This window comes from Bombina bombina, chromosome 5 (genome assembly GCF_027579735.1).
Source record: "Bombina bombina isolate aBomBom1 chromosome 5, aBomBom1.pri, whole genome shotgun sequence".
Taxonomy (NCBI): domain Eukaryota; kingdom Metazoa; phylum Chordata; class Amphibia; order Anura; family Bombinatoridae; genus Bombina; species Bombina bombina.
The window spans coordinates 985,248,159-985,270,200 of NC_069503.1; the positions used below are offsets into that span (position 1 = coordinate 985,248,159).

Below are 22,042 nucleotides of genomic sequence, written 5' to 3' on the forward strand. Positions count from 1 at the left end.
CAACCCTCCACTGTCAATGTGGATAACTAAACCTTGCAACTCCCCTTAGAAGTAGCAAATGCCTTTAACAATTATTTTGTCGTATGCTCCACCACCCTGATTGACAAACTAATTAATGGCACGCATCCTGGAACTACAAATGTGGATCAGGTCCCACGAAAACAGCAAAGACCCAATATAGAGAAGATCAATTTTAGACCTGGACCCATCAAAGTCATTAAGAAACACCTTAATCTAAAAATGAAAAACCAGTCTGGACCTGATCAAATCCCAGCAATACTGTTGAAGGTCAGTGCACCGGCAATTGCTAAACCTGTCAACCCTAATTAACGAATCCTTCATGTCTGGATACATACCCAAACTTTGGAAAACTGCAAGAATAGTGCCTATTCAAAAAGTTGGGAGTTAACCTTGGTTTCCAACTAGCGCCCTATATCATTGCTCCCAGTATTGTCAACCCCCCCCCCCCAAAAAAAAAAACAAAAAAAAAAAAAAAAAAACCCACACCCTTAGAAGACTGCGTCCATACACAATTATGCAAGTAATACCAACAAACTAACTATCTGACCCCTGTTCAATCAGGTTTTGCCCGAATCACTCCACTACAACTGCCCTCCTAAAAAAAGTTTGCAACATCCAAACTGGCATGGAACAAGGAGACCTAACTGGAGCTATTTTCCTTGATTTTGCAAAGGCCTTTGACACAGACCACAACATACTACTGCTCAAACTAAAGAACTCTGGTATTGCTGATCGTCCATTAACCTGGTTTTGATCATATGTAACGGATTGATCACAATAGGTCTCCATTTCTGACAGTGACTCCCTCTCCCAGTCACATGTGGTGTTCCCCCCAAGGTTCCATTCTTGGCCCCCTACTACTCACATTATTTATAAATGATCTGCAAATCTTCAATTGTACATGTGTACGCAGATGACACGTTAATCTATGCAAATACCACCGATCTGCCGTAGCTTGAAGCAGTGCTCCAAGATCAGTTCAGAGGTAGAAAAGTGGATCTCAAAAAACAAACTCTTCCTAAACACTGACAAAACTGTCACAATGATCTTTGTAACGGGACCTAAATTACAAAATCCAATTGCACACTGATCACAGTCCACTCTTTCAAATACTTGGGTATGTTAGACCCCAATCTATATTTTGGGCTCCACATAGAAAAACTTGCAGCTAAACATTATCCAAAACTAGAAGCCCTGTACAGAAACAAATCTTGCCTCAGCCCTACAGTAAAGAAAAAGATTGTACAACAAATGCTGATGCCTATCATGGATTACGGGGACATAGTATATGCACCTGCACTGCAAACTCACCTAAATAAACTTAATTTTATAACTCGTTCTGCTGCTTTGTGCTACGTAATTACAGGACCCACCATTGTGACATGCTAGAAGAACTAAGCTGGCTGTCGCTGGAATCCAGACGCTCCCTCCATCTTTCCTGCCTTGTGTTTAAGAGCCTTTCTGGGAAGCTCCCACCCTACCCGAGCAAAATGCTCTCCCCGGCTATTCCCACCTCCTATAACCTCCGATCCAGTACATTTAGCTTGCCTCAATACAAAAAGCATCTTGATCCTCCTTTTCCTACAGAGCACCACAATTATGGAATGACCTCCACACACTTTCAAACCTTCCCCCAAGCCCAATATCCTTTAAGAGATCCCTTTACATATGTCAAAACAGAATGCATCTGTCATGGTTGATTATATATTTCCTACCTGTTCTATGTAAAATGTTGGCATATATTGTGCATTTTTTAATTTTATTGTACCCTATTGTATCAATGCAATGTTTTGTGGACCCAGGACATACTTGAAATGAGAAATCTCAATGTATCCTTCCTGGTAAAATATTTTATAAATAAAAATCAAGTGAAATGTATTAAGAGCTGGCTTTAACGGTTTTCCACACCTCACTTGTGAGTTGTCAGATATTCCACTTATAAATCAATTGCACTTGTTAAAAGGGACAATTAACACCAGAATTTGTTGCTTTAAAAGAGACAATTCCTTAATTACCAATTCCCCAGTTTTGCATAACCAACAATTATACACGTTTTCCCTCTGTAATTGTGTTGTGCCTCAGCACTCTGCCCCCTTATTTCAGTTCTTTTGACAGACTTGCTTTTTAGCCAATTAGCGCTGTCTATATGGTAAATTCACGTGCATGAGCCCAATGTTCTCTATTTGAAACAAGTGAACTAATACCCTCTAGTGGTGAAAAAAAATAAAAAAATAAATAAAAATGCATTTAGATTAGAGGCGGCCTTCAAGGTCTAAGAAATTAGCATATGAACCTTCTAGGTTTAGCTTTCAACTAATACCAAGAGAACAAAGCAAAATTGGTGATAAGTAAAATTTCATGATTCAAAAAGGGCATGTAAGGTTTGACTTGACTGTCCTTTTAAGTTCAGTACTTGTTATTCCTCAATATGAGCCTTAGTTAAAAGGGACACTGAACCCAAAAATTTCACAATTCAGATAGAGCATGCAACTTTCTAATTTACTCATATCAATTTCTATGTTCTCTTGCTATCTTTGATAGTCATCTTAGCCATTTTTGGTTCAGGACCATGGACAGCACTTGTTTATTGGTGGATGAATTTATCCACCTATAAGCAAGAACAACCCAGGTTGTTCACCAAAAATGGTCCGGCATCTAAACTTACATTCTTGCATTTCAAATAAAGATACCAAGATAATGAATAATGTAATAGGAGTAAATTATAAAGTTGCTTAAAATTGCATGCTCTGAATCAAAAAAAAAAAAAAAAAAAAAAAAAAAAAAAAATTGGGGTTCAGTGTCCCTTTAAGGAGCTTAATCTTATATTAAACAGATCAAGTTAATGTAGAGGAACATAGAGGGATCCTATTTGTTAATTAACTGATTTGGATAGAATTACAAGAAATTATCACTCATTGTTAGCAACGCAGAGCTTAATATAGAAACCTGATAGACAATATGTTAATAACCACTTGTGAGCTCAAACTAAAACCTCTATGCATATTGGATCAATGATGCAGGTTCCGTATCAGTGTGAGAGCTACGGTATACTATTTGTGTTAATGTGTCACGTAAATATTACCCAAATGAGGTTAAATGAATTTCAGAGATAACCGAGTCTTAACATAAGAGCAAGAGTCAAGTGCAAATATACATGAGTAGCGGAATGTAATGGTGTATTAAATCTGAGCCGCTCTAGTATGGAAGAGATTTGAGGCTGAACATTCCTATGCCAATTAAGCAAACTGTATTAAGGTAACCTGAGGCAACACAAGAGCTCCTAGGACTCAACAGTACCCCAACATGTTTCATCTTAAACTGCTTTGTCAAAAGGTAATCTTGCCACTGGTTAGTCTGCTTTTTATAGCGTGTATGATCAGTCATGCCCACATTGCTAGCTTCATCAACGGACAGCCAATCCAATTAGTATCTCAGCCATCCTGTTTGTGGAGATTGGCTGAACTGGTTATAGGTATTGCATTTTTAAGAAGTAGAGTTTAGCTAACTTGGCAAGAAAGCTTTACATAAAACGATCTAAAGTAAATGTCACATATCTCATGATTGAAGATATATTAAGGGCCCTTCATTAGCTAATAGGAACAGTATATTAAGCTCATTCTGTATGATGATCTGTATTTAACTTAGTACTGTACTCAATTAGTGCCATTTAGATCTGACTAGCGACATTATCAAGATTGACATAAAAAGGTTGAACTCTAAAGAACTGTTCATTCTAATACATAGATACGTGACTGAATCTTGAGTATGTACCAAGGTGATAAAAAGGGGGTAATATTTAATACATTGAATAAAAGTAATCATAAATTGGTTTACATCCCACTCGAAGATGGGTAATATAGGATAATACAGCCTTAACATCTTGTTCATCAATAATAATCGGATTCGATTTATTCTTTAATGCTTGGAGCGCACACATACACATAATAAGATACTAGTCTGATACAGGAATGGTAGTATGCATTAGAATGAACAGTTCCTTAGAGCTCAACCTTTGACAATCTTGCTAGTCAGATTTAAATAGGACTATTTGAGTACCAAGTTAAATACAGATCATCATACAGAAGAATTATATACCATTTTTTTACTGATCCCATTAGCCAATGAAGGGCCCTTAATATAACTTCAAATCATGAGATGAGGTTTTTAACGTTAGATTGTTTATGTAAAGCTTTGTTACAAATTTAGCAAAACTGCTTCTTAAAGTGAACGTAAATTTCATCTACTTTGAACGTATATCTTAATTGCATTTTGGTATAATTAAAACTGCCACTTTTTGGCAAAAATTGAAATTATATTTGGATTACCAATTTGTCCGTTTTATGGACCAGCTCCTCCCATCCGCAACTTCCTTATTTATTTCAATGTTACGCATACAGCGGTCCCACCCGCTGTTTATGTAGAGGTACGCCGATGTAGTTATATTTAATGCCCAGTAAGGATTAATAACGCATTATATTGTTTTTAAAATTTGTGCCCCTGTACGATCACAATTTACCTTGCAATCCAAGCGTTGAGGAACAAATTACTAAAACCAAAAAATGTTAGAGTGCAAGCATGAAATGTTAACGCGGGTCCGAGATCAGTGATAGAACAGCGCTCTAACGCAAGAGCATTATGGACGCGTGACGTAGAGAAAAGGTGTTTAGTCTCCCGGGGGGGGGGGGATTAAATGATTGGTTGACAAGATCGAGCCTACTATGTCAATTAATCAAAGATGGCGGGCGGAGGATTAAAAGTACGATCGCAGGGATTTAATTACAATATACTCGGTAATTAAAAATTGATTACAAAAATCATGAAGTATACCTATTTTGAAATAAATTTTAATGCTGCGTTTAGCAGGCTGACTGACTTTATTCACTTTAAAAATGCAATACCTATAACCAGTTCAGCCAACCAGCACAAACAGGATGGCCGAGATACGGATTGCGAGCGTCAAACTGAAAGCCAATCCAATGTGGGCGTGACTGATCATACACTATAAAAAGCAGATTACCCAGCGGCGAGATTGCCTTTGACAAAGCCGTTTAAGGCAAAACATGTTAGGGACATAAGGGTACTGGTGAGGAGTCCTAGGAGCTCCTGTGTTTTAAATTGCCTCAAGTTCCCTTAAAGGGCCACTGTAAGTAAATATTTTCTATGCCTGTTACTAACCAACTACGCTTTTTATCAATAGCATTTCATTAACATCTCTACCGTATATCAGAAATCTTGTCTGCAAATTTAATTGTTTTCCAAACCCACTCCGCGGGTATCCTTTGCTCTGTACCAATCCGTTTACAACACCTAGGTATCAAAATGGTGCTTTAAACACAATTTCATTGGTTTAAGTATTTTGAACATGCAGTGCTGAAAATAGTGGGCAGGATAACGCGACATCGGCAAATAAAAGATATAACTGTTAGAACGTTATGAAACTTCGTTTTGGAGAAAACATAGATCAGTAGGTTTTAATTAACGTTTATTACCTTTAATATGTTAGTTGTTTGGCTTAAAAATTATAACGGAACGCAATCCTTTAATACAGTTTGCTTACTTATCATAGGAATGCTCAGCCTCGAATCTCTACCATACTAGAGCGGCTCAGAGCTAATACAATTACATTCCGCTACTCATGCGTTTTTGCACTTAACTCTTGCTATTATTAAGACTTACCTCTTAAATTAATTTAACCTCATTTGGGTAATATTTTTGCAACACATTTACACATAGTATACCGGAGCTCACACTGAACCTGCATCATTGATAATATGCATAACGAGGTTTTAGTTTGAGCTCACAAGTGGTTATTTACATATTGCATATCAGGCTACTATATTAACCTCTGCATTGCTAATGAGTAATAATTTCTTGTAATGTAGACTATCCGAATCAGTTATGCAACAAATGGGATCCCTTTGTACCTCTACATTAACTTAATCTGTTCTATATAAGATTAAGCACCTTAAAGGGACATTACACATTTTTTCTTTGCATAAATGTTTTGTAGATAATCTATTTATATAGCCCATAAAGTTTTTTTTTTTAATTAATGTATAGTTTTGCTTATTTTTAAATAACATTGCTCTGATTTTCAGACTCCTAACCAAGCCCCAAAGTTTTATGTGAATACGCTCGAGGGGGGAGTGTCTTATTTGCCACTTGCAGTGGGCTTTCCAGCTACCTTTTCAACAGAGCCAAAGTGACAGCTTCTAAGTAAGTTTTTAAACAGTTTTATACTGGATTTTTATATCAGTATCTGTGCATCTTATTCTTTATAGTAGTGTCTATTACATGCAGTTATATGAAAATGAGTGTATACTGTCCCTTTAACTAAAGGTTCATATTAGTGAGGAACAACAAGTACTGAACTTAAGTGAAATTGCTTTATAAGGGGAATATCTGACAACTTTAAGTGAGGTGTGGAACCATTAAAGCCAGCTCTTAATACATTTCACCAATCATGGTTGGCAACTCATTCCTTGAGCTAGAATACATGTTACTGCCTTAAAGTACCCGAGTGCTTTAAAGGCAAACATCCTATTTATGTGACGTAATAAAAGTTTAAGTTTTATTTTTGTGATCCCACATTCTTCATACTTTGTGGTCTATTATCAGCTTTATAAAGCTGTTAGATTAACCCCTAAACCTTGAGTGCTATTAGTGTATTCTTTATAAGAGTTGGCCTCTCATCTGTTTGCTATGAAACCCAAAAACAACCCCCCCCCCCCACATTAAAGGGAATACATTATATCCCAAGTTTGAGGACACATTCATGGCGATAGATCCTCCTCCAGTGGGGCAGCATTAGTATTCATCTCTACTACAGGGTTTAAGATTACAATTCTATTTCACATGCATCACATCCCTGGATACTTTAGCATAGAGTGGGCATGTTACAAAGCCAAATCCAGCTATGAGTGATTATGGCAAATCAGAAACGCACCACTCAGACTGGGGTAGTAAAATGTTATCCTAGCTCATAACGAGGGGATTAAAGCAATGACATCTCTCCTGCATTAGAGAGTTTCTAAAGTTTGCAATTTGAGCCAGTAATTCTACCGGTTTTCTTTACAAGGTTTATTTTAATTAGAGAGCTCACCTGGGGTTGGCAACATTCCAGATAATCTGTTATAAAAAACAAAAAAAGTCAGTTAAATCGAGCAAGGTATAAAGTGTTGAGCCTTACCTATAAAGCTCTGGTTAAAGCAGCATATTCTTTAAGTATTGAATAGTTTTGCTGTTGTGCAGAAGCTGTAATGACAGACTAGCAATATTAACATTCTTAGCCACCATACTGACTTCAGTAATTAATTCTCATCAGAAACATTCAGCCGAACGAGATTCCAAGAGATGATCATCATGTCAGCAGATTGCAGTACTATTTTAGCATGTGATCTGCCTCGTCACAGGTGCATTTTGTAATAAAGGTTTTAAGTGAGGTGTGTAAAGGGACATAGAAGTATTTGTTTTATTAAATTGTGAATGATTCACTTAACTTCAGTTAAACATAACACTTTGTACAGTTTCAAAAAATAAATTTCCAAGTAGGCTCAGGGCTGCACATTGATAATGTTGTCTAACCACAGCTTACATATTTGACACGGCTTAATACCTGGGAATGCCATGGAGTCTACCTAGTTAAAGGGACATTCCAGCCAAAATTGGAATCCAAATGGATGCGTTTCAGTTTTGAATAGAAGCATTTTTGTAATCTACACCTATTAACAAAAATGTTAATAATCAAAGCTATAGCGGTATCAAGAGAGTATTTAAGTATGCACCGTACACCAGCATTTTAAACACAGCAGTTGCACAAAGAGCCTAAGGTACTTGTACCATCTGGGAATGACTCAATTTGTTAATTACTGACATACAAGCCCCACTTAGGATCTGAGAAGCTGCAGTATTTAAGCATATGGTGCACAAAGAATATCTAGCTATACTTCACATACATGTGCAGAGGAAAATATTACTAAAAAACATTGATAACTTACTATAGAATGTATATTGCAAATAGGTTTCTATCTTAAAATTAATGTCAATTTAGATGAATCGGTGCCTGGATTTTAATGATCCTATTAAAAACAAAGGGCACTTTAATTCATCAAAATTTACATTTCACTCATTTTCTTAGACTACTTAAAACTTAACTTTTAATCATGACAGCCGCTGCAGTGCTTCCTCCGCCCATTGCAAGCCCTCTTCGCGGGTCCAAAATGACTAATCCGGCTTCCTCCAATCAGGGCATTGCCTCAGACCAAGATTCTCCCGGGGGGGGGGGAAGCTGTGATTGGAGGAAGCCGGATTCGTCATTTCTGACGTATGAAGAGGCTTCCAACAGCCGGGGCAATCACTGAAGCGGCTGTGAAGATTAAAAGGTAAGTATTTGAAGCGAGTGAAATGTAAATTGATGAATTAAAGTGCCTTTGGTTTTTAATAGGATTAAAAACCAGGCACCGATTCATCTAAAGTGACATTCATCTGTGTACATTTAAATTTTGACCGTAATGTCCCTTTAAGTTCTTACAAATAAGACCTCACATTTTAGTAAATTGGAATGGTTACAAAAACTGCATGCTCTGAATAGGACCAATTTTTACAGCCATGTCCTCAAAGGAAAGCACATTACAATTATTTGAAGTTATAACGTACCTGTAACATTGGCATCTCTTCAAAGATACTAAAAAAAAAAAAAAAAAAAAATAATATAAACGAAATTTAAGAATCATAGCAATTAGAAATAGTCTTAGCAATTAATCATAATCTGCTCAGTTGTTCAAACCGTTTCATTGTTAATGTCAAAGTGAGCTAGTTTGACTCATCACTGCAAAATCTTCAATGACTTAATGATTCAGCAAACACTTACCAGGCCAGTGTGACATGGTTGGTAGTGAGAAGGGATCTTGGCTGTGCATCTAAAGAAAAAGCACGTTACTACATAGTAGGGCTGCAACCAACGATTAATCAGAATATATATATATAAAATAAAATCCACATACAGATTATAAACAAACTTCCAACTAAAACAACTGTTGGTCCAATTTTTTTAAGCAGCAGAAGACATTTTTATAATAAAGCAAAACCACAAAACTGTAAAGAGGCAGTAGAAAGAGTTAGACGATCACAGTTTATAACATTGTTATTCATTCTTTCAGAAACTTTGCATTGAAATGCAAAAATGTCAACATGTTCACGTGCTCCTGGCTGAGGCTGGCTCTTTTTTGCCTGCAGCAGAGAAGAGGCAGACAGACGGTGTTGAGGTGCCCAAGATGCATAAATAGGGTTTTGCCAATATCCCCAATGTGTGCTATTTATTTTTGTTAGTTCTCCACCAATGCAAGTGGGCTCGACTTTACCACTGCATATAGATATTTATATGTTTAGGGGACACACAATTTGTTACATAAAAAAAAACAAAACAAAAAAAAAACAAACAAAAAAAAAACTAAAAACCATACATAATGTGCGAGCGGAAATGATCCGATATTGCAGATCATGTCCGCTCCAAATCGATAAATGCCGACAGCATACGCTGTTGGCATTTATCATTGCCACCCCCTGCAGATTCACGGCCAATTGGCTGCTAGCAGGGGGTGTCAGACATTTGCCGGAAATCAACCCGATCTGGTTGTCTGCCGCCTCTGAGCAGACGGACAAGTTACGGAGCAGTAGTCTTTAGACCGCTGCTTCATAACTTGTTTCTGGAGGATAGATATATCTAAATTATATGTAAAAGGACAGCCTCACATTTATCTATAGAGTACATATATCAGCAATAGCAAGCTATCTGCTAAAAATTGTGCAAACAGGTAATAGTGACCAATTCATATAACAAATGTCATCAATCTAGGGCTAGGTGTAAATAAGCTTGGCACTATATCATGCAAAGCATAATCCCAAATCACCTGATTTTATATAAACAATCCAATTTATGACTACTATTTTATTTCTGGGTTGCACATAAGACAGGAGTAGTTGTAAACTTAAAAATAAAGTGTCCTAAAAAGTGAAAAGTAAAAAATATGTCTGTAGATGTCTTTTAGGCTAAGGGCATAACCATAAAACACAATACCATGTGCTGGAGCAAAGCACCTGGTGATGTGCACAGACAAACGTATTGAGATTTGTTGACAACTATTTTCATAATCAATTAACGATTATGCTGATTAGTTCTTGCAGCTCTACTACATAGTCACATTATACACAATGTGCCATGACCAGACTGGCAGTCTCAGAACAAACCACTCAGTCACATTGATCAGGCTGGGGCGGTATAAAGATCATCACTGGCCAAGGTGCATCAGAAGCAGACTAGGAAACTCAGATCACACTATGTATAAATTGGGTCTAGTCTAGTAAGCTTACAGTGGGTTATTGCTACACATTGTAAAGTGTATTCAAGGGGACCAAGATAGAATTACACCATACAAAAAGGCCCCTGATTAAACTAGGTTTCCTACACTAAAATAAATGTCAACTTTATAATTAACAGCAAATTACCACCCATTTTACATCCAAAACTTGTGCATTGCCCCAATTCAGTATTTTGCAATTATGTAAAGGCTTTAAATGAGTTGTGTAAAGTAACAAAAAAAAAAAAAAAAAAATTACGCCAAATGAAGCATTCATATCCATTGTAAAAAGGAACATAGTATTTGTTTTATTATATGAATTGTGAATTACTCAGAAAAAAAAAAAAAAAAAAAAAATATCTAAATCAAATTTGGTGTGATCACCATCTGCTTTAAAAAAAAAAAAAAAAAAAAAAAATCAATTCTTCTAGGTACACGCCCGTGGCGTATTTAGGTTTTGTGCTGCCCTAGGCACTCAAAATCCTGCTGCCCCCCAAAGGTTTTAGTCCATCTTCTCCATTAATATTTTTTTTGGGTCAGTGTGTAAAGTTTTTTTTTTTTCATAATGCAAAAGAAAATGGGCTAGCATAACACTTGAATCCAATACCATTTTCTCCCTGAGAGAAGGGAGAGAAAAGGGGAGGGGAGAAAGAAAAAAGTGGGGAGGGAGAGGAGAAAAGGGGAAGAAGAAGGGATTGAAAAGGAGTGAAAGGGAAAGAAGGGAGGGAAGGAAAGAAGAATACACTTTGAAACAATGACTGCCTTTCACATGCAACAACATACAGTAATTGCCATCATTTAAGTAATTAAACTTTTTAAGTGTTCATTTACTATTTACTCTGTGGGTTCATGAATGCAGAGAAAGCTAGCTATTAGTAGCTAACATACATTAGCGCTGAGAGTTTATGATTAAACATCACAACCTGATCCAAGCAGTGCACAGACGCATCCAGTCTGTTAGTTACTAAGACCTGCAATAAGCACTGCGCTCGCAGACCCACCACAGCCGACAAGGTGAGGCAGCATATCGGCACAAGGTCTTCTCCAGCATCACCTTGTAAGCATATCCCTGGGCAAGTTTCTCACCAAGAACGCTTCCACTGCAAAAATGCTGGCATTTCTAAATGAAGCAACGGTGTAAAGGAGCACTGCCTGTGAGGAGAGACTTTAATTAGTGCACGTGCCTTGTCTTCTCTGTAAAAGCCTCCACTTTATCGCTCACTGCATTGTGTGCTGGCTTTTAGAGAGGATAGGGCAGATGTGCTGCCACTCCCAAATCTGCTGCCCTAGGCACCGGCCTTGTTGGCCTAGGCCATAATACGCCTCTGGTACATGCAGTTTAAAAGGGATACTGAAAACAAAATCAGTTTGAGTTCGTGTATCTTTATATGAAAAGCAAGAATGTAAGCTTAGAAGCCTGCCCATTTTTGGTTCAGCACCCTGGGTAGCACTTGCTAATTGGTGGCTACATTTAGCCACTAACCAGAAAGAGCTACCCAGGTGCTGAAGACGTACATTTTATACTAGAGCCTGGTCTCAGTATTTAAGTACAGTCAGATATACAATCTAAAGCAAAAGTTTAGGCATTCCTGACAATTTCCATTATTTTAATTTATAAATACTTGGGTGTTTGGATCAGCAATTTCATTTTGATCTATCAATTAACTGAAGGACACATTAATATTTCAATAGTGAAATTAGGTTTATTGGATTAACAGAAAATGTGCAATATGCATAATTTTGGGCACCCCAACAAGAAAAATTGCATCAATATTTAGTAGAGCCTCCTTTAGCAGAAATAACAGCCTCTAGAAAAGGTAGGTGGAGTCTGACTGTCTGGAGGAGAGATGGAGGATGGTGTGGTTCAGGGCGTGGCTCCTCGCGGCCTCAAATTCATTATGAAATCTATATCTATAGATTTCTCTATACACACATCAAATTTCAGATGTGCTCACTGTACACAGACCCTTCCTCTAAATTGTCCTAAACAAGCTCAACACTCAGACTGCCTATATGATTCCAATTTCCCTTATTACCCCACTGTTTGAGCTTACAAACTCTGCCTCCTACGGTCCTACCTGGCACCGCACCAACACCTGCCTCTCTCTGCTGCAGGATGTGACGACTCCCCTCCTCGACCGGCCTCTACCCCCCCTCCCACACCATCCTCCACCTACCTTTTTTTTTTTTTTTTTTTTTTTTTTTTTTTAATAACCCCGGGCTAAGTGCTCCTCTGGCCTAATTTTTTGTAAAGTCTGTGCTCACTGCTCCTTGCTGCGCCAGGAGAGCGCTTAGCCCGGGGCAGTTGAGGGACAGAGCCTCAGACCAGGACTGTCCCGGTGAAACCGGGGCAGGTGGCAACCCTACTCTAGACACTTCCTAAAGCCTGTAATGAGTGTGTGTCTGGATTCTGGATGAAGGTATTTTGGACCATTCCTCCTTGCAAAACATCTCCAGTTCAGTTAGGTTTGATGGTTGCCGAGCATGGACAGCCTGCTTCAAGTCAACCCACAGATTTTCAATGATAATTCAGTTCTGGGATGGCCATTCCAGAACATTGTACTTGTTCCTCTGCATAAATGCCAGAGTAGATTTTAAACAGTGTTTTGGGTCATTATCTTGTTGAAATATCCAGCCCTGGAGTAACTTCTCAATTATCTGCGGATAGTGGAATCCATGCGACCCTTAACTTTAACCAGATTACCAGTACCAGCACTGGCCCCAACAGCATGATGAAACATTCACCAAATTTTACTGTGGCTAGCAAGTGTTTATCTTGGAACGCTGTGTTCTTTTGCCGCCATGCACAACGCCCCTTGTTATGAACAAACACTCAATCTTTGTTTTATCAGTCCACAGGACCTTCTTCCAAAAGGAAGCTGGCTTGTCCAAACGTGCATTTTCATACCTCAAGCGACTCTGGAGTGGTCATCACTCTCCCATACAGCTTCTCCTTGTGAAAAGTGCACTGAATTGTTGAACGATGCAGTGACCATCTGCAGCAAGATGTTGGAGGTGGTCTGTTTTTGACCATCTCACTATCCTTTGCCTTTCCAATATTTTACTTGGCCAGCCACTTTTGGCCTTAAGAACTGTGCCTGTCGTCTTCCATTTCCTCACAATGGACACCGACAGCTTAAATCTCTGCAATAGCTTTTTGTAGCCTTCCCCTAAACCATAATGTTGAACAATTTTGGTTTTCAGGTCATTTGAGAGTTTTGAGGCCCCCATGTTGCCAATCTTCAGAGGAGAGTCAAAGAACTCCTCACAATTGGCCACCTTAAATACCTTTTCTCATGATTGGATGCACCCGTCTATGAAGTACAAGGCTTAATGTGCTCAAACTAATTGTGTGTTCCAATTAATCAGTGCTAGGTAGTTACAGGTATTCAGATCAACAAAATGACAAGGGTGCCCAAAATGTATGCACCTGTCCAATTTCGTTTTGATGCATATTGCACAATTTCTGTTAATCCAATAAACCTCATTTCACTACTGAAATATTACTGTGTCCTTCAGTTACTTGATAGATCAAAATGAAATTGCTGATCCACACATCCAATTATTTATTAATTGGAATCAAGGAAATTGTCAGGGGTTCCTAAACTTTTGTATACAACAGTATGCATCATAGACCAGGCATAAGACATTACTATAACATTTTTAGGGATTAGTCATTTGCCAGTGCAAAAACCTTTGGCTGATGAACTGTGGGAGGAAGAAACAGTTTGAAATATTTCTATAAAGCAAAAATCACCACAACTTTTCAGTTTACTTACAAAAATGGTAAAGGAAATCTGTAGTTTTATTTTCAGTGGACAGTTACTACCTGTGAAGACAATGAGCTAAGCAAAAAGGAATCACCCAAATAGTGACCATTTTAACAGCCAAGTACCAATTAAGAGATTTCTCTTTTGTGGTACAGAAAGTTAGAACAAGCTCTTCTGTTTAATCTGAAACGCATTCATATACGTATCCATGGGTGAAGGAGCAGCAATGCACAACTGGTGAGCTAATTGCAAGAGCAATATATGTGCAGCCACCAATCAGCACCTAGCTCCCAGTAGCACATTTCTACTCCTGAGCCTTCCTAGGCAAGGCTCGTCAACAAAGGATACTAGGAGGAAATAAACCAAACATTTAAAAATGCATTTTTTGAATCATGAAAGAAATTAGTGGCTTAGGGACTTTATACACTAGATTTTTCTTTGCCTAAATGTTTTGTAGATTATCCATTTATATAGCCCATACAGTTAAAAAAAAAAACACAAAAAAAATAAAATAAATTTTTTTTTAACCCCTTGAGTGCTAATGACGGCTCTGAGCCGTCGCAGAGTTTCTCACTCAGGTGGTTCTCCCACCTTGAGGGAGATATGGGGGCTCCGAACCCGGTGATCGGGCCTGCATAGTGACAGGCATCGCCGGGGCTTCACGTTATGCGCGGTGACAACACGCAATAACGTCACCACGCAACTTTATTTATACTTAACAGCAGCTACAGACCCACCATTGGAAAGGTAATCGCCTAACCTTTCCAACAGTGTAAGGTTTGGGGGGTCTGGATCTCTCACACCTAACCAAGCCAGTTAGGAGAATACCAACGTATACCTACTCCAGCTTCCTTCTGCTTGTGTAAAGGGTCTTTTCATAGGCAAAGGAAAGGGGGGGGCACTATTTCCCCACTTTTAGTGGGTGTTCCAGTAACCTTTTAAACATAGCTAAGCTGGAAACTTCTAAGTAAGTTTTTAAACTGTTTTATACTGGATTACTACATCGGTATCTGTGCATATTCTTTATAGTGGTGTCAATTACATGAACTTAGATGTATACTGTACCTTTAACCCTTTGAGTGCTAAGATTTTCTTAAAGGGTTTTTTTATTTTTAATTTTTTTTTTTTTATAAAATTTATTTCAGATCCCCAAGACTTACACCGTTGGAAAGGTTAGGCGATTACCTTTCAACAGTGGGTCTTGGGGGTCTGTAGCTGCTTAGATGCCTGAGATACAGGCTTCTAAGCAGCATGCCCCCTGCTCCTATATTTAACATTGTTAATGTTAAATAAAGTTGCGGTGACGTCATCACGTTTATTACGCGTGACGTCACCACGCAAAAACGGAAGCCCCGGCAATGCCTTTCATTATGCAGCACCGATCGCCGGGGTAGGAGCCCCAAGATCTCCCTCAAGTTGGGAGAGTGCTAGTGACGACTCTGAGCCGTCATTAGCACCAGAGTGGGAAACTCTGACAGCTCAGAGCCGTCATTAGCACTCAAGGGGTTAAAGGGACACTAAACCCAATTTTTTTTTCCCCATTCATGATTCAGATAGAGCATGCAATTTTAAGCAACTTTCTAATTTACTTCTATTATCAATTTTTCTTCGTTATCTTGCTACCTTTATTTGAAAAAGGCATCTATGCTAAGGAGCAAGCAAATGTTTGGTTCAGAACCATGGATAGCACTTGTTTATTGGTGCTGTCCAATCAGCAAGGTTATTCACCAAAAATGGGCCGGCATCTAAACTTACATTCTTGCTTTTCTAATAAACATACCAAGAGAATGAAGAAAATTTAATAGGAGTAAATTAGAAAGTTGCATGCGCTGAATCACAAAAGAAAATGTTTGGGTTCAGTGTCCCTTTAAGTTTGACTGACAGCCAGTCACAGATCTTGGCTAACAAGTAGAGTAAATATTGCAAACTATCAGCCTGGAAAAAAAAAAAAAAAAAAAAAAAAGCTGCGTTTAGCTATGACTATATCTTCACTGCTTTAATGAAGTGTCACAATTTATAAACAATCTACTTATTGTTAATATAGACTAAGAATATTCTATAACCATGTAGTAATTGGTGTATGTGATAAGGTTTAAAAGCCTGTGGAGAAGAGCTTTCTATCAGACATGACTATCCTCTTTAGATGTCTCACCGCCTGCTGCATTGGGATCTGCTATTTGCCATTCAAGAACGAATAAAAGTATTTGCTTATATCTTCATGTCTGGGAAGTGCCTGTAAATAGATTAGCTATCCTGCCACTTTATTATGCCAACCCCTTAGTTGCTTGCACAAAGGTTACTGGTTAATATGCGTTATGAGATATACATACATATATACATAGGTTGTGGGAAACGGCACACGCCAATTTAGGAGCCACCTGGTGCTCAGCAAAAGACAGTACATTCAGTGAAATGGAACTGGATCCAACGGACGAACTCCGTTGTCTAGTAAGATCCAAGAACAGCCGGCACACAGGAATTTCAGTAATCCGATTTATTCAGTAAGCAAAAAACCAGACATTTCTGCTCTACCGTGAGCCTCTCAATGGTATTCAGACCGGATAATACAAACCCCAAAACACACACCTTAAATACCCACCCATACCTAAGTGAACGCCAATCAGCATGCACGGCTGGGCTGCTCCTTCCCGCACGTAATCACCAAACCTGAGTATTCTATTACAGCTGATTCCACGCAGACGCGTCATGACACCTCACCGCGCTGCATAGGAATGACTGTCTCAGGTAACGCCGGGTAAACAAATACCTCCGGTCACCAAGGAGATGCAAAAAAGAGCGTGTACAGCCAGGCACCCGATGGGCATAATTAGTGAATAATAGTATAAATGGGCCATGAGTGAAGGCCCAAAGTAAGCACAACAGTGATAAATATTTACAAGGAAAAAAAAAAAAAAAATGTACTATCTACATATTGTATACAGGGTAATTGAACACAATTTTAAGAATGATTACTGAAAAATTCCTGTGTGCCGGCTGTTCTTGGATCTTACTAGACAACGAGTCCGTCCATTGGATCCAGTTCCATTTCACTCTATATCTATATATATTAAAAAAAAAAAAAAAAAAAAAAAAAAAAAAAAGCTGCTTTGCTCTGGATGCACTGTGTTAAAGAACTTGCAGTGCAGCCAGAGCACAGCGCTGCTTGAAGAGAACTGACTAATGTGGAGCGGTGCTGCATAGTCAAAGCTTCACCAACAATGGAAACCACCAGTGTCCTTGATTTGAGAGTGCACATGCAAACCAGAGCTCACTGCAAAAAGCTCCCAAGTATGATCAACACAGCAATATGTTTACAGTACTTATGAAATTATATTATTTTAAGGTAACATGTCCAAAAACCAGACTGCAACGTTTTGGGTGGTGTACCCTTAATCATGCAATACAGAAGTGTTTACATACAATTTATACCTGTTCATTATGATGTCATTACATATGACTCCACTCACCTAGTTACATAGCACCACATAGTGGTTAAAAACAAAAATTTCTACATTTAAACTGTAATAATGCCAATACTATTTCCTAGTAAGCATTTTATCTGAAAATATCTACAAACACTAATATACTGAGAAATATGAAAGCATTATTAAATGGGCTTTGAGAAATATTTTATACACTCTAAAACAATCCTTATTCATTCCATAAAGGTTTCATTGCATTCAAAGTGTATATCCAATATAATTCCCTCCTTTTCAGCAAGAGCTCACTATTACCCCCTCTGAGGGGTTTGACCCGATTACCTGCCACCGAATTAGACTTATTGAATGCCCTACTTCCAGAAAATGCGAAGAGACCGGCGCATCAACATTACTACATCTTATATTGATTTATGCTCCCGAATACGGTCACGTATCTTTCTGGTCGTTTCACCAATACAGATTCTGGAGTACGGGCATTTAATAAGATTATTAACATAACTAGAATCACAAGTAGAGAAGTCTCTTATGTGGTATAATTTACCTGATCTTGGATGTGATGCCCCCCCCTTAATCACAGAGTTGCAACAAGCACACCCTAGACAAGGATACTTATTGTTAATGTAGACTAAGTATATTCTAGAACTATGTAGCAATTTGTGTATGTGATGAGGTATAAAAGCCTGTGCAGAAGAGCTTTCTATCAGACATCACTTTATCAGACTTAGGATGTCTCACCGCCTGCTGCATTTGGATATGCTGTTTGACATATACTGTCTCTTCATGTCTGGCAAGTTCCTATACAAAGATAATTAGCTATCCTGCCACTTTATTATGCCAAACCCTTAGTTTCTTGCACAAAGGTTACTGGTTGGTGTTATACAACTATGAGACTTGCAAGAAAGGGAGGAGAAAAAAAAAAAAAAAAAAAAAAAAGCGCTGCTTTGCAAGAGCACAGTGCCGTTTGAAGAGAACTGCTGCATAGTGAAAGCGCCAACAATTCCTGCATGTGTCCCCATTTTTCTGCAGACGTACTGCATTTTCTGCAATGACATCTCATCACATTCTGCCAGCAAGATAGTGACAACCCCCCCCCCCGCAAAACCCCCCCCACATATGCAGATCCCTGAAAGACATGATAGCCTAAATGGGTAAAAACACATTAAAAAGGGACAGTCAACAGCAGAATTTTTGTTGTTTTAAAAGAGAAATAATCCCTTAATTACCAATTCCCCAGTTTTGCCTCTGATTACTTTGTATCTAAGCCTCAGCAGACTGCCCCTTTATTTCAGTTCTTTTGGCAGACTTGCATTTTAGCAAATCAGAGCCGCCTTCATGGTAAATTCACGTGCATGAGCGCCATGTTATCTGAAACACATTAACTAATGCCCTCTAGTAGTGAAAAACTATCAAAATGCATTTAGATTAGAGGCGGCCTTCAATGTCTCAGAAATTAGCATATGAACCTCCTAGGTTTAGCTTTCAACTAAGAATACCAAGAGAACAAATCAAAATTGGAAAGTGGTTTAAAATGACATGCCCTATTTGAAACATGAAAGGTTTTTTGGACTTGACCATCCCTTTAAGAATAGTAAATAGCCAATATGGATGTATTTAGTTGAGTCACTTTATAGCTGCATTTGGATCTGCTATTTAACATTCAAGGAAGAAAGGGTTAAATCTAGGTTTTGTAGCTCAGCCATTAGTTGTCCTCAGGTTTCAGAACAGGTCTGTGAAAAGTCTCATCATTGCCACAAAGCTACTATCCCTTTAAAAAAGGAATAGTCTAGTCAAAATTAAACTTTCATGATTCAGATTAAGCAACTTTCTAATTTACTCCTTTAAAATTTTCTTCGCTCTTGGTATACGGTATTTGTTTGAATGTAAGCTTATGACCCAGTGTTCTGGGAAAACTGTGAACTTAGCGAATCACGTCACTTCCTGTGAATTAGTATCAGCTTTTTCACAAAATTTGACCATAATGCATGTGTCACTGCTACAGTGTCGAGACCTGGACCCTCCAGGTTCCTGGACCCTCTTTACCACACAGCACTGGAAACTCAACACCATGCCCAGCTTTCCATACATTTATATACATTCACATTACAATTATACCCTGACATTAAACAGAATTTTTTTTTATGCAACAACTTATTTTATTGTTCAAAACACTGGTGGATAAAGCGGTTTCATCAAAGCCTCTACAGGTGTCAGGACCGTTATACCAAATATTATTTTGAGAATAAAAAAAATAAATAAAAAAAAATTTAAGATTTTTAGTACTTAAGATGGCGAGGACAATTGTCGGGTGGGGGAGGCTGATCTCTACACTAAAGCTAAAATTAAACCTGCAAGCTACCTAATTAACCCCTTCACTGCTAGCCATAATACACGTGTGATGCGCAGCGGCATTTAGCGGCCTTCTAATTACCAAGAAGCAACAAGATAGATATGCTATTTCTGACCAAAGGGAATCTCAGAGAAGCATTTACAACCATTTATGCCATAATTGCACAAGTTGTTTGTAAATAATTTCAGTGAGAAACCTAAAGTTTGTGAAAAAGTGAACGATTGATTTTTTTTTTTTTATTTGATCGCATTTGGCAGTGAAATGGCGGCATGAAATATACCAAAATGGGCCTAGATCAATACTTTGGGTTGTCTACAAAACAACCAAAAATAAAAAAAATTTAGTATTTATTGCCCTATAACTTGCTAAAAAAAAAAAAGCATATAAAATTGTGTGGGTACAGTAAATGAGTAAGGAAAATTACAGCTAAACACAAACACCGCAAAAATGTAAAGTCTTACATGCTGTATACAAGCTTAGTTCTGCTAGTTGCATCTTTTATTTAGTCTCGCAGCACATGAACATTAGATGAAACATGCTGCTGGAGCAAGCCTGGTGTATGTAATAAGGCTATCTAGCACACTAAACTATCAATGTAGTTTTAGTAGGAAATGTTCAGCTACCACCCCGTGTGACAGAAATAAAAGTTAGCTCCTACACTGATTAAGCAATCACTGTGCAGAATGCTAGCGTCAGTTCCGGAATCCTCTAAGATGTGCTTTAACTTTAGGGGTGGGGGGAGAAGGGAGGAGAGAGTCCAAACTATTTTTAGAGTTAATACAGGAAGAGTGGGCCAAGAAAAAAAAAAAAAAAAAAAAAAAAAAACACACCAAACCCAAAAACATGCTTATTGCGTTTGTACAGCTTCTATCATGGGAATAGAGGTCAGCTGCCCAATTCCAGCACCCACTTTACACTGATAATGAACATGCTGCCCTAATAATAAAGGATGGTACTTATCTGTAATAGATAGCATAATGCTTTGGAACTAAAAGGCGCTGCATAGAATAGCTCCGGTCAAGGTTTCTGCAAAAACATGGCAAGTGATGCAAGTAATATCAAGCACAGCAATTACTACTGATGTGGCTAATTACCAGCTAACCCAGTGCAGGGAGGGATATGGAGAGCAGAATCACCCTGCCTGTTGCTCATATAATAGCCAGGCTAACGATGTCTCAGGCTTTTTATACACACACCGCAAGGATTTGCTTGTCTTCTGACCACAGCATTTAATAAAAATTATACAACGTAATGATATTTCTCTTTAAAAATATTTATAGAGAAGTGGTGTCTTGGCATTAAAGCTATAACTACTAATTTGGCAGAAAATGAAGTGTACATCTACAGGTATTTTCCCTAAAATAGCATATGGGCCAGTGAGATTTAAAAAAAATTAATAAATAAAAGAAAGCAATGTTAGTGCCTAAGATCAACTATGATGAAACTTGTGCAAAGAGTTTCTAATGTTTCAGAGAAAGACAGACCTGAGTAGGAAAATACACAGCTCTGAAAGATACAGCAGCCCCTCTCCTTCCTAGTTGTAAAGGAAATATCACAGTTTTAGAACGGTAAAGTTTTTACCTTTTTTCTGTAACTGAATTGAGATATGCAGAAATGAAAAAGCAGGTACAGATCAGGAACAAGCTGTGGTCAGAAACCAGAGCAGTCAGCGTAGCAGCAGAGGTGTTTGAAGATAACCATATTCCATAAGCTAATAACCAGGGAATCAGTTAAACCACAAAACTACCCAAGCACCAAATGAAAGGAACCGCAGGTTTTTTAAAGGGGGTGCTAATTAGTTAAGGAGCTCCACCTGGAAATCCAGGTGAGCAAGAATAGGTGCCGAATTAACATAATTACCACAGTGCAGATTCACAGTCTTTTTTATATCAGTTTCTGTGCATATTATTCTTTATAGTAGTGTTTATTACATGCAGTTATATTAAAATTGGTGTATACTGTCCCTTTAAACTTTCATTATTCAGATAGAGCATACAATTTTAACCCCTTCCTCCCCAGACTTATTATTCTACATTGGAATAAAGTTCCGATGTAAACAAGTAAGTAAAACTTGAAATCATGTGATTTCAATGATGAGATTGTTTTGGG

The 22,042-nt window shown here is 38.1% G+C and overlaps 3 non-coding genes across 3 annotated transcripts; all 3 read right to left on the bottom strand.

The window, feature by feature from the left end:
- Positions 1-7,319: 7,319 nt before the first annotated feature.
- On the bottom strand, positions 7,320-7,389 carry LOC128661912 (small nucleolar RNA SNORD30). Its single transcript, XR_008402682.1, has one exon. It is a non-coding gene; the product is annotated as a small nucleolar RNA SNORD30 (small nucleolar RNA).
- Positions 7,390-8,787: 1,398 nt separating this feature from the next.
- Positions 8,788-8,854, bottom strand: LOC128661904 (small nucleolar RNA SNORD29). The gene has a single exon (XR_008402675.1). It is a non-coding gene; the product is annotated as a small nucleolar RNA SNORD29 (small nucleolar RNA).
- A 1,395-nt stretch (positions 8,855-10,249) lies between these two features.
- LOC128661918 (small nucleolar RNA SNORD31) lies at positions 10,250-10,318 on the bottom strand. Its single transcript, XR_008402687.1, has one exon. It is a non-coding gene; the product is annotated as a small nucleolar RNA SNORD31 (small nucleolar RNA).
- Positions 10,319-22,042: the final 11,724 nt, after the last annotated feature.